Source organism: Centruroides vittatus, unplaced genomic scaffold (assembly GCF_030686945.1).
Source record: "Centruroides vittatus isolate TY-2023 unplaced genomic scaffold, ASM3068694v2 contig_970, whole genome shotgun sequence".
NCBI classification, from domain to species: Eukaryota; Metazoa; Arthropoda; class Arachnida; order Scorpiones; family Buthidae; genus Centruroides; species Centruroides vittatus.
In genome coordinates, this window is record NW_027122643.1 from 2,171,818 (window position 1) to 2,184,351 (window position 12,534).

The window sequence follows — 12,534 nt, forward strand, 5'->3', positions numbered from 1 at the left end:
ATAAATACGAAGATGGGGGTCAAATTTTGGACAAAAGCCAATCCCCTCCAGGAAAAGATAGTAGCAGATTGTGACAAACAGCAGGATTTTGTTATAATTTATTCAAACGCCTTATTCTCTGCACTAAATTTACTACAATAATTCAAACTGACCAGAAAATTTGGCAGATTTTTCTGTTCCGAAATTGCTTTAATGGTTTATTTTTAGAAAAGATTAATCAAATAAAAGAAATTTGATTGCAAATTTTTATATTAAACATTTCAATAATATAATTATTCGATATTATTTAATGAATTTTTTTAATTCCCATTTATTACATGAATTACTCTGTGATAAATAATTGTACCTCGTTCTAATTTAAGTTACCGTATATGTTCGATGTTAAGAATTACTGAAGACTTTTGTTAGGAATGTAGGTCAGAAATGCTGTACAGTTGTTGGTAATGGCTGTGATTTTTATTGTAACGATCTACAGACTGTTGTTCGAACTGTTTGTGGCGACTCTAATAAAATGAGAATCGTTCCAATTTTCTTTTCTTAAATTTAAATATAGAATTCGTTCTCTTTTATATTTACATGCGACAGTTAAAAAATTCTTTCACTTAACTTTGCCAAACAGAACAATTCAATTTAGAATTTTATAAAGAATTCACGGATGTACTATATATTATATCATAAATATAAACAATTTACTTAAATAATTTAACAGGATTCTTTACAAAATTGATAAACAAGAGGAAAATTTTGTAAGTAAAACTCATTACTCTATCTTCAGATAGAGTTTAAATTTCCATTAAAATTTTTCAAAACACAAGAAACTTACGTTAGACTTTTACGTTTAAATATATTTGAACAAATTAGAAACTCATGAAGCTCATTAAAATATTTTGATTGGAAGAATGAGTTTAGTTTTTTTTTATTTTATATATTGAATTTTTTCTTTTATTTTTGCCAAAATCGATTTTTTTTTCAACTAATGAATCCATTGATATGTAAATTAAGTAATTTTATATATAACTTAATTTTTAATTACAATTTTTAATTACATTGGTTTAAATGCTAGTCATCAAGAAACTTTTAAGAAATTTTAACATCCTTTACATACTTTATACTTAATTTGCAATTTTAATTTAAATTCATTGCTTAAATATATTATAAATATCAATAAAATAAAGATTTTTATTACATTTTTGTTTTGTTTTTAGATATATTAATTCGATAATTAATCTAATGAATTAATTTATAAGATAAACTAGAAAAAATTACAAAAAAATGCAATTAAAGTTTAGTTAATGGACTTTCTTTAATTCGAAAAATATTTCTTTCATGAGTATGCATAACGCTCTCATCAGTTTTTCTAGATGACGTATATTCTGTAGAACCGACTAGTTCTTAAATTATTAATCCATCCATCAATCGTAAATTCAACAAAATATTCATTATCATGTTTTAATTAACCTATAACTCACGATTTCATCGTACTTCATATCTTATAACCAATTATGGAATCAACCGAAATATTCATTTTTTTGTACAATAAAATTCAAATTATCCAGAGAAAATTCATGAACTTCTCTCGTGGTGATAAAAATAAAATAGAACCGTTTTTTATTATTATAAAATATTAATTTATCTTAGAAAGAATTGTAATACAAGCAAAAATTGTCAGAATATCATTAATAATATATTTTCATAAATAAGATTATTAATTTATATAACTTTTGTTCTTTTAATAAATTTAATAATCTGTATAAAATCTGCTTTATTGAACATTTAATTATTAAATAATTTTAGAAACGATTTTTTAAATTGATTATTTAGATTTTGAGCTAGAATAACTTATTTAAAAAATAAACGATTATTTTTTCCTTCTTTAACTATTTATATACTTTTAATTTAATTAAGGAAATTATTTATTAACGTTTTTCCTCGGGTTTTAGTAAATAGAAGTAGTATAGCGTGATCAGATAACGAATTTAAAATTTTAATTAATATAGTAATAATTTCAGTTTATTGTATCGGTTTACAAATAGAAAATTATGATTATATGAATTAACAATGACATATAATGCTTTTTTTATGTTTATTGTTTTCGTATTGTTTTTAAAATTAATTGTATATACTTCCGTTAACATTATTGATTACAGAAAATGAACGTTTTCTACTATAATAAGAGAGATAAACATCAATATAAACATTCATCGACTTGAAAATTTCATAAATTTCAGGTTATTTGTAACATTTACTGACACTGTAAAAGTAACGACAATGAATCCTTTAATCATTGATATATTACTGTTCGTTGCATTTTAACTGTGGAAAATGAATAAAAATCTATTTATTCGTTAGAATAAATATAATAAATACTTAAATAATAATTATTATACATAAACAAAATTTACATTAATGTTGAAAGTTTAAATATATTCAAATTTGTCGAGATTCTATTCTAATTAAGAATTCCTTTCATTAATTTTAATAATATACTTTAGAATTTGGATAGTATACATTCTCGGCTATTTAATAGTCTATTTAAACTCTTGAAATATATTATGAACAGAATCGAGAATAGAATATTACATAATTTGTTAAAATAAAGTTTATGAATAAGGACGTTTTCATGTACAAATTTCACTTAAGTTTTCTTACGAAATATGTAATATCTATAATATACTTTACATCTCAAAGATATTTATAAATCCATGTTATCCATTATAATTACTAAAATTATATTATAATTATACAATTATTCTGTAAATTTAGATAAAATTGCTTACGATTTATTATATAATAAATTCAAATAATAAAAATTTTAATAATTTTCTACTTCAAAAACTTTTCACTGAATCTTTTAAGTCCATGGAGAATTCAACAAAAGCACAGCCGTAATATCATGATGTTTAAACAGTTATACTTTAAATTTTCCATGAAAGATAAATTACCTCAATAAAAACTGAATAAAAAGTTTACTTTTTAGTCTTTTGAGAGTTGAGAAAAATGCTTCTGTGATGCAATTTTTATCTTCTTCGTTTTGTTATAATACTTACAGACGAGACTTTTTTCATTGATTTTATCGTATGATTAAAAAGTACAAAATAAAAGATATTCTACAAATTTCATGACTTGTTCTTGATTAATTGGGCTACAATTTGAAAAAAAAAACTTTAGACCTATAAATTCCCACAGTCCATCTGTATGTCTGTCATTCCTTAATCTCGATGAAAGTTGAGACCAGATTTGAAAAACATAACGTCAGGAGACCTAGATTAAATATATACAAATTTCCGATTTGTAACGGAAGTCACGTTACTTCGATTCAAAATATTCTCCTGAATGGAGTTAGATAGATGGCCGGTATGACTATGTTGTTATCAGGAAAAGTATGATGTACAGGGGTAACTCACTACTAATTTGAGATCGAGAGCATATATTTTAAAATAAATAAGTTTAAAATATGATTAAAACTTGCAGCCCGGCATGTGACGATGTCACAATAATTTTTTCTCGTCTCTTAATTACTTTTTTCTAGGCTAATTTTAATATTAATAAATACGAAAACTTAATTATTCTTTTAGTGCATTTCGATTGCTTGATTACCTTATATAAAATTGTGTTATCTCTCTTTGCAATCGATTAAAGTTATCTGAAAATTCAAGGCTTTTATCACCTTTAGTTCCACTCAACTTTAAGACCTTAAGTTAAGTAACACTTCTACACAATGAAAACTGCGCAATGTTACTTAAGCATATCCGAAATTCTTTTTTCTTTATTAAAAAGCAACAGCACAGCTTTATTTTTATTTTCCATCCGTTAAATTAGATATTTTACATTATATTGCAGGACCGCTTTAATATGATAAATGAGATTTTCCGATAAGTAAGTTGTTTAATAAATTTGAATGGGTCGTTTGAAAATTAAATTTTTACTGTTTTCAACAAAATTTCGTAATTGCTCTTTTCTTTTCATAAAATTTGGGTCGTTAAATTCATAAATTATAAAAGTGAAATTTTTATCTTTTTTATAAGTTATTTTCTTATGGTATTAAGAGGATTCCTTTAATGGGATAATCTTCACAGTCGCATAAAATATTCTTTGCGTTAATTTGCTCTACTTTTTCAATTTTATTTTTGTAAAATACTTTTTTGAAAGATTATAAAAAGTGATTTTAACTATCATTTCGTAAATAATTTTTAAATTTTTTAATTTAAAATATTTCTTAAGAATATAAATGTAGTGTTCAATTTTTATATATTTTTAAAAAATAAATATCAATATGTCCACTAGATGAGTCCTGTTGCTTAGCCACTTACTAAAATTACTTCGAATTTTCATTCGATTTAGCAAAAATTTTTTTATTAATATATAATGTTAACCCAAAATTTTTAATTATTTTAAGGACTTCAAGCTATTTTTAAAATTAAATTTCTTATTTGTAAATTTGCAAGTCATTCATTATGAAAATGTAATGTTTTTAATTAGGCCAAAGTACTGTATTTTTCTAATAACTTTTTAAATTTATTGTTTAATATATAAAGAACTTTGATGTCTCTACTAAATTTCAAGAATAAAACAGTATTTTTAGAATAGTAATATTTTCAGATCTTTCAAAGTTTTGAAGTGATTCTGTAATATTCTGGAAATTTATAGAATAATGTCCGGGATGATCTATCAGAAATTGAACATTGAATGATAGTGATGATCTATGTTACTTTTGTATTAAACTATGAAAGTAGAAAGCTATGATTTAAAGTTTCATATAAATTCAGCTTTTTCAGGTCTATATTTAAAATGGTTACTTTTTACTTTAAATTCATTTTGAATTCTTATTACTTTTCTAAAATGGAAACGTAAATGTTTCACGATTTTTTTTAAATTTTTCAACTAAATTTTTTCAGTACCGAATTGTTTTCGCCCAGTGCGGCCGAGTGGATAAAATGGCTGTACACTGGCAGTTGGTCAAGGGTTTGCGCTGGACCAACGGGCTGGTCACGTAATTTTCGTGTTTTATTCACGCATCTAGCACCTAAACAAGTGCCAGTTTCTTATAAAAGTTCTCCCTGAAGGCATGCCTCTTGCAGATCGCTCATTTCTTAGGTTGCCTTATACAGGAGTCGCAAACTGGAGGCCCGCGGGCCGGATAGGGCCTGTTAAGGCTTCATATCAGATCCGAGACCTTGATGATTTATTTTATAAAAACTGATGTTTCTAACATCTTGCAGGGATTAAAACAGAAAAATTCAAACGTCTAACTGTTTACATAAGTCATAAAGGCCTGGCAACAAAACGGCCTTTGTTAGAGCCTTTTTTAGTATACAGTATGTTTTGGTTTACCGAATACTCTTGAATACAGCCTTTGTCTGATATACATCTATTTGACTGGCCCTTTGCTCCCTTTGAGTTTAAGCTTATACCTCAATTCTGAATTGTTTCCATACGATATATAATTGTTTTCCGAGTTTTCTCATCTCTAACTCTTCAATATTCAATACAATCTAGCATATTTCTTTCCTTTTTTTTTATTTACAAAATTTAATACACGAATATATTCTAAAGTTAAGAACTTTTAAATTAATCATATGTATAGTATATTTATTTAAAAATTTTTGAAGTTATAAGTAAATTTTTTTTATAGTATTTTTTTCAAATTTATAAACTCATTTCGATTCTTGAACGTAAGTTATATTGAACAAAATTTAAATTGAAAAGGATTTATAACTTGGATTTTAAAATGGGAAAATTACGTATTTCTTATATTATTATTATTATATAAACTGAGATATTTGATTTTTGACAATATTAAAATATTTTTACTCGTTGTTTCATAATTGTATGTTTGTATTATTTTAGTAAATTTTATTTTCTAATATCTTCTTTAAAGTACATATTTCTACTACTATTGTTATGACCATTAAAACGATTCATACGTTTCATTCACATTTGCTATATTTGCAAATTTTTGACGTGAAAAGGATTTAATTGTTCCATAAATTTTATTTTATTCTGTAAAAATATTGATTTTTTAAAATAAATTTTTACTTTCATGATCTGATAAAAATGTACTACGTCTGCAGTTTTTCTTACAAAAAAAGTGTTTGACTCCTGTTAATAGGCTTTTAAAATTTAATTCAAATTTTAAATTTAGATTTTTAAATCTAAAAAAATTTAAAGTTTTATTTAAATTACACCTATATAGATTCTGCAAATTATCTTATTATATATTATATATTTTTATATAAAACTATGCAAAACTAATAAAATAAAATTGAAAAAAGAAATAATAAAATTTTATTTTAAAAATTAATTTTGAACTAGCATAAATACTTTGATATTATTATGAAATTTATATTTATTTAACAATTAAATAAGACTTGGAAAATTTAGATAAGTGCATTTAATGGTTATCATCATCAATCACCATTTCAATTAAAGTAGATTTGCAAGAAAAATGTCAAAGCAATTAGAACTGCTATTAAAGAGGAATCACATAACAAGGTACAGATTTAATGATATTTATTACTTATAAATCGATCAGTGACATCACGAAAGCACAATAAAATTACAGGTAACGATTACTTTCTAAGCAAAAAAAATTAGCTTCAATATTAAAATAATTATTTTAAACATTGATAAAATTATCTTTAAATAGGTTTTTGTGTTTAGCCTATATATATATATATATATACTGCACTTTTGATCTACATTTTTTCAATAAAATAATTAAAATTTATTATTTTATCTTAATACTTTTTTACATTGTAGTTATTTTATTTCATCGTTTGAATCAAACTGATATTTTTAAGAATCATTTCTATTTTTCGGTATTTTTGAATGGTTTCAACATTCGTAGAGACATTCTTTAAAATATGTTCAAATCTATGACAAATGAAACAATGAAAACAATAAAATCTCCAACAAATGCTGTAATTTGTCATTTTCTTCTATTGATTTTTTGGGATGTAACTTATGTATTTAGAAAAATTTCGTATTTCCTCTAGTTAAATAGAAATATAAATCGAAAATCTTCTTATAATATTTTTTTATTCAAATAGCATGTATTTGAAATGTAATTTTTTTATTTAGGGTTTTTTCTTCCTATTGAAACATCCTAAAATTGTAAATTTAATTAAATATTAAACTACATAATGCTTTCTATATCTGTCTACTGATAATATATCAATAGAAAAGATATAATTTATTTTTTAATTATAATACGTTATTTCGATTAATTAATTATAATTTCTTAGCAAGAGTTTACATTTTTCTTTTGAAATTTTTCATTTTATTGAGATTCTGTACATATTAATTGATAATTCATTCGATGATTTAACCGATATAATTTACTAAAACGTTCAGATTTAATGTTATTTACATTAATCTATTAATATATATAGTTTCCTATACATTAGCTCAAATGTAGTTTAATATACCTGTATATAGATGCGTATATATATAATACGATAAAACTATTTTATTTGACTATTAGGGTAGATCCCTGAAGAAGGGAGGATTAAAGAGTTTAATTGAGTTTAAAAAACGACATGACAGGTAAAATAGTACAATAATACAAAGTGTTGTCTGTAAATAATATTCGTTGGCTATGTAAAGAAAGTACAGGTGAACTGCGTTGCGCTTTTTTGGCAATTTTGCTAAGGTAGTTGGTTATCCTTATTATCGAATATTATTAGATACTAGCAGATAGGCCCGGCGTTGCTCGGGCAAAAAGTAACGATAGCGAAGATTAAAATTATTACATTATAGTCAATCTTACCCGTTTTAACAGAATGCAAGAATTAGTTCCCCGTTTCCAGACTAATTAGAGAATTTTTGGATGGGTCTAAAAATATGTTCGATTTCCCCGCAAAAACGCAAAAAAACCGCATCTGCGCCTGTAAATCTTGCGCATCGCTTTCTCTTAACACTTCTATTGTTGACACTTTCCTGCGGGGGAAGTGTTAACCATCTCTCCCCCGCGGGGGAAATTTCGAAAAATTCCTTCTTAGTATACATTCTGTTACGTACCCTATTAAAACGCAATCAAAAACTCAAAAAACCGCATCTGTGCCTATAAATCTTGCACCTCGCTTCTCATAACACTTCCATTGGTGAAGCCTTAATCCTGTCCCTCTCCCTCTAGGGAGAATTTCAAAAAATCCCTTCTTAGTGTACGTTTTCATGACATACCCTGTGTACCAAATTTAAACTTTCAACTATTAACCGTTTGGTCACTGTATCACTTTGACTACTCACACTTCACTGTTTGTTTTTATTCACTCACTGCACTACTTTGAAATTTTCACTTCTTTTTCGGTTCTTCCCTTCGTCACTAATAAGAAACTGACGTTCGAACCCACGACGGATCTTGCTTTATATATCCCCACCAATGGGTAGTCCCATTCATACAAAAAAGGCTTCGAATGGTCCACAATGTTCCAGAACATTCCACAACATTCGAGAGTGTTCTGGAATGTTCCACAATGATCTGGGATGTTCCGGGATGTTCTCGAACGTTCCAGAATATCCCGGAACATTCTGGAATGTTGTGGAATGCTCTCGAATACTCTCGAATATTCTGTACTGTTCTAGAAATTTCTAGAGGGCGAAACTTCCAGCCCTTATATCTTCAACAGCACGCCCTTCAGGTAAAAACGGGAACCTTCTTCATTGATGGGGGATAGAGGACTACCACACCATATAACTCCCTTAATCGAACCGGGACTCGTTTTTGAGTTTTAGCGGCACGCACATTGTACACTTACTTTTATAATATATATTGATTGATTATGAAAGTAGAGGAGAAATTTGTCAACAGGATCACATTTGAAATCTCAAGGTTATTTTTTAGACAGGTTGGTCGAAGAGCAATGCAAGATACTAAGAATTGATAAATGTTGATTGGATCAAGGTTTTAAAACGGACAGATCTTGCGCTGATCAAGAAAGATAATTTAGGAGTTTGCAATAGAAAGTTCAATTCAACGAGTAGAGTTGAACCTCCTAACGAAATTACTAGACGTTTATGTGTACGACTGAACTTACTAAAGTTGTACTGTTGAAGGCAGTATTCACACAGAATTTGAAGGTATCACGGATGATGTTTTAGAGTTGACGAAGCAAATGTATGTCTTTGATGGTTAGCGTTATCGATGATTAGGGGTGAATAGAAGTATAGAGATTCCAGTCAGTTCGCAAATTTAATAGAGGACTTAATGACGATTTCAATCTTTATTAGCACTTACAACTTTTTTTTTTATAAAACTCATCCCTACTCTTAAAATTAAGCAGTTTGCTATTTTATAATAGTTAAAAATAAAAAAAATTTTAAATGAAATATAACAAATGGCGCTACCTAATGTTGCTGGGAAAGTTAATCAACTCGCTGTTAGATTTTTAAAATCTTTTAATGAAGTTACGGATTTGTTTCAATAGGTCTGGATATAATTTGGTCCTACCGAGTTTGGCCTTCATAGCTTACTCGGGCAACTTTGAATAGTTTGAGGATAAAGATGCTTTGAATTTTTTGTTTCGAAAAGGAAGCGACGCGTTACAGGGGCAGGATATGAAAGAAAGCTGGAGGACATTGGAAATTGAATACTTTAAAAGCAATTTTAAGATTCGTATTTTTCATTTCTTGCCGAATGAGAAAGATATTATGAATCATCACAGTACAATGGTTGACAGTTTTCGTAAGATGATATTAAAAGATAGTAATACAAGAGAGGCAGGTGGCTAACTATTTAAAATAAAAAACAATATTCAGTTTGTTGGGGCCTAATAAAAAATGTATCAGTTTTTTTTCAGTCTAGGAACTCTCGTGAAGATCATAATTTGGTTTCAGCCAACTTTATAGTTAGATTGCTGACTAAACAGTGGTCATGAAGAAGGTTAATCTTTCACTGCAGCGCAATTTGGGTTGGAGCTACCAGTAAAATGTCGTCGCGTAGATTAAGGCATGGATATGATGGTCGTCTAAAAGAATATTTTCGTTATCATTATTGAAGATTTCAAATATGTCATTAATGAAAAATATGAATAAATGTGGACTCAAACGTCGCCTTGTAAAAGACCTTGAGATAACATGAAAGAGTCTGTTTATTGTTATTTTGGTCTGTAAAATAATTTGTCAATTATGTTTTAGGAAATTGTAACTGAAATTAAAGATGTGGATTTTTGAAAGTAGAACATGACTATTAATGGAGTCAAAGACGGAGTTGAGATCGAAAAAGCAGGAGTATAATTTCTGATTTTTATGGAAAACCTGGATTTAAATGAAGGAATGAAGGATATACAATACAACCAGGGTGCCCCTGCCTGGAATGGATGCAAACTGCAATGGATTAATGGTAGTATTTGACCGAAATCAATTAATAAATCTTGAAGCGAATAGTCTGATAACGAGTTTCGTAATGGCGGAAAGTAAGGCAATATATTAATAGATAGGTATATGTGTAAATAAATATTCAAATCGGAAATTCATCTAATCGATATTACCACAGTTTAATTTTGTAATAAGCTACAAAATGGGTAAAGATTCGTGACAAGTAATTTTTGTACTGCTAAAAAACTGTTATGCAACAATACAAAGTGTAAATAGTGTAATACTTTATCTGAGTTTAAGAATTATAAATTGTTTTTCATAATTATTTGCCGAAATGTAAATTCGATTTATTCTATGCTTTAGTAGCAATTCCTGAAAACCCTTGTACGTAAATATTAGAACGTGCACATGATCAACACTTCTATAAAATTATTTACTTTTGAAAAATTGAAAAATTAATATTCAATTGATGAAAAACTGCTACTATATATATTTGTTTTGCTTTAAGTCGAGTATTTATATGTCATTTATTTTCTTAATTAATTTTAAAATATGATTTTTAAACTATATATAAATAATATTTAATGAAATTTAATAATTTATCTGAAAAATCCTTTTAATAATACAATCTTAATCTGCAAATCAAAGACTTTCTACATCAAAATTTAGTTTTGAACTTAAAAATATAAATTTTTGTGTATTATTCCAATCCAATTATCCAATCCAGATAATTTGTAAATAATTTTATTTATCTCACTATATAATTTAATAGTTATATTTATAAAACATGTATTAATGTAGGGTAGTGTTAAATAAATTATTCAGGCCTCTAGTTTTTGTAATACGCTTTATTACGAATTAGATAAAGATAAAACCAGTAAATTACATTAAGTTACATAACAGAAGCTTCGATCCTACAGAACGCCGCTGTTGACGGAAGACAAAGGGAGATCACGTTAGAAAACACGAGATCACACATTTAACTTGGTGTGTTTCCTGCCTGTAATTATGCGCTGACGTATAAATTCCTATGTCTGAACACTTCTCGAAGTCGGTACAGGTTCCTAAGTTTTTAACACGTGCATCGTGAGTCCCTTTAGGGAGACTTAGTTAGGATGTCAGCTGGCATTTGCTGTGAAAGCTTATACATCACGTTTATTTCTTTCCGTTGTACATATCCCTGATGAAATGCCACTGAATGTCAATATGTTTAGTACCAGAATGAAACATGAGGATTTTTACTAGGTGTTGTGCATTTTGGTTGTCTTCGATAGTTTGACAGTCTAAATCTTCCTTTGCTACCTTTTATTGAACAAAGTGATATCTTTCTTTGGTTGGCCAGAGAGTCCTGTTCGCAGTTTATTCGGTGTTCCCCTTCCCTTTTGAACCGTTTGAAGATTGGCTTTGTTTCCTTGATCATCGTCATCCAAACAGAGTTCTAAGATTTTCTATCACTTTAGATTAGATCATTTTTTCAGATGAGTTATCGTCTTGGTCCTGTGCATCCTGTCTCGTACAGTTTCCTTTTCCTGTTTCGCTTTCTGATAATTCTGGTCGAGATATTATAACAACTTGATCATTATACTTTGGTGAATTTGTCGTAAGACTTAGTTCAATAAAACGGACGTCTCTACTTCTGATTACTTGGTTTGGAGCTCCTTTCCAAAGACAGTATACTTTTGCATCACTATCATGTCTGATTTAAATTACTTCTTGGTGCGAATTTACTTTTTCCAGATTTATTGTTTACAGCAAAAGCTTTGCTTCCTATCACACGAAAATGGGATATAGTAGGTTTTCTAGACGTAAAAATTTCTTCTGGGGTTTTGTCCATGTTTCTAGTAGGACACATATTTCTGATGCATGCGGTAATTATCTTCTCGGCCCATAATGACACTGGAAATTCTGAATTTATCAACATGTACAGTACTTCGCCATCTCGACAAGAGTGCTATTAGTAGGTTTAGCTACACTATTCTGTTGAGGTGAGTATTCAACAGAGAGTTGATGTTTTATTTACTTTTCTTGAAGAAATTTCGTAAACTCCTTACTTAGATATTCTTCTTTGTTGTCACTTCTAATCATTTTTAATTTTTGTCCAGTTTGCTTCACTGACGTTAATTTATATCTTTTAAATGCATCAAATACTTTGCTTCTGTTCTTTAGTATGTAGACAGAGAAGAGATTCTTCTGGATTCATCATCTATAAACATGACAAAA

The 12,534-nt window shown here is 27.7% G+C and overlaps 1 protein-coding gene across 1 annotated transcript in view; it reads left to right on the forward strand.

The window, feature by feature from the left end:
- Nucleotides 1-12,534, forward strand: part of LOC136985481 (cell adhesion molecule Dscam1-like) — a 112,688-nt gene that overhangs the window by 27,557 nt on the left and 72,597 nt on the right. The gene's annotated exons all lie outside the window — the stretch shown is intronic.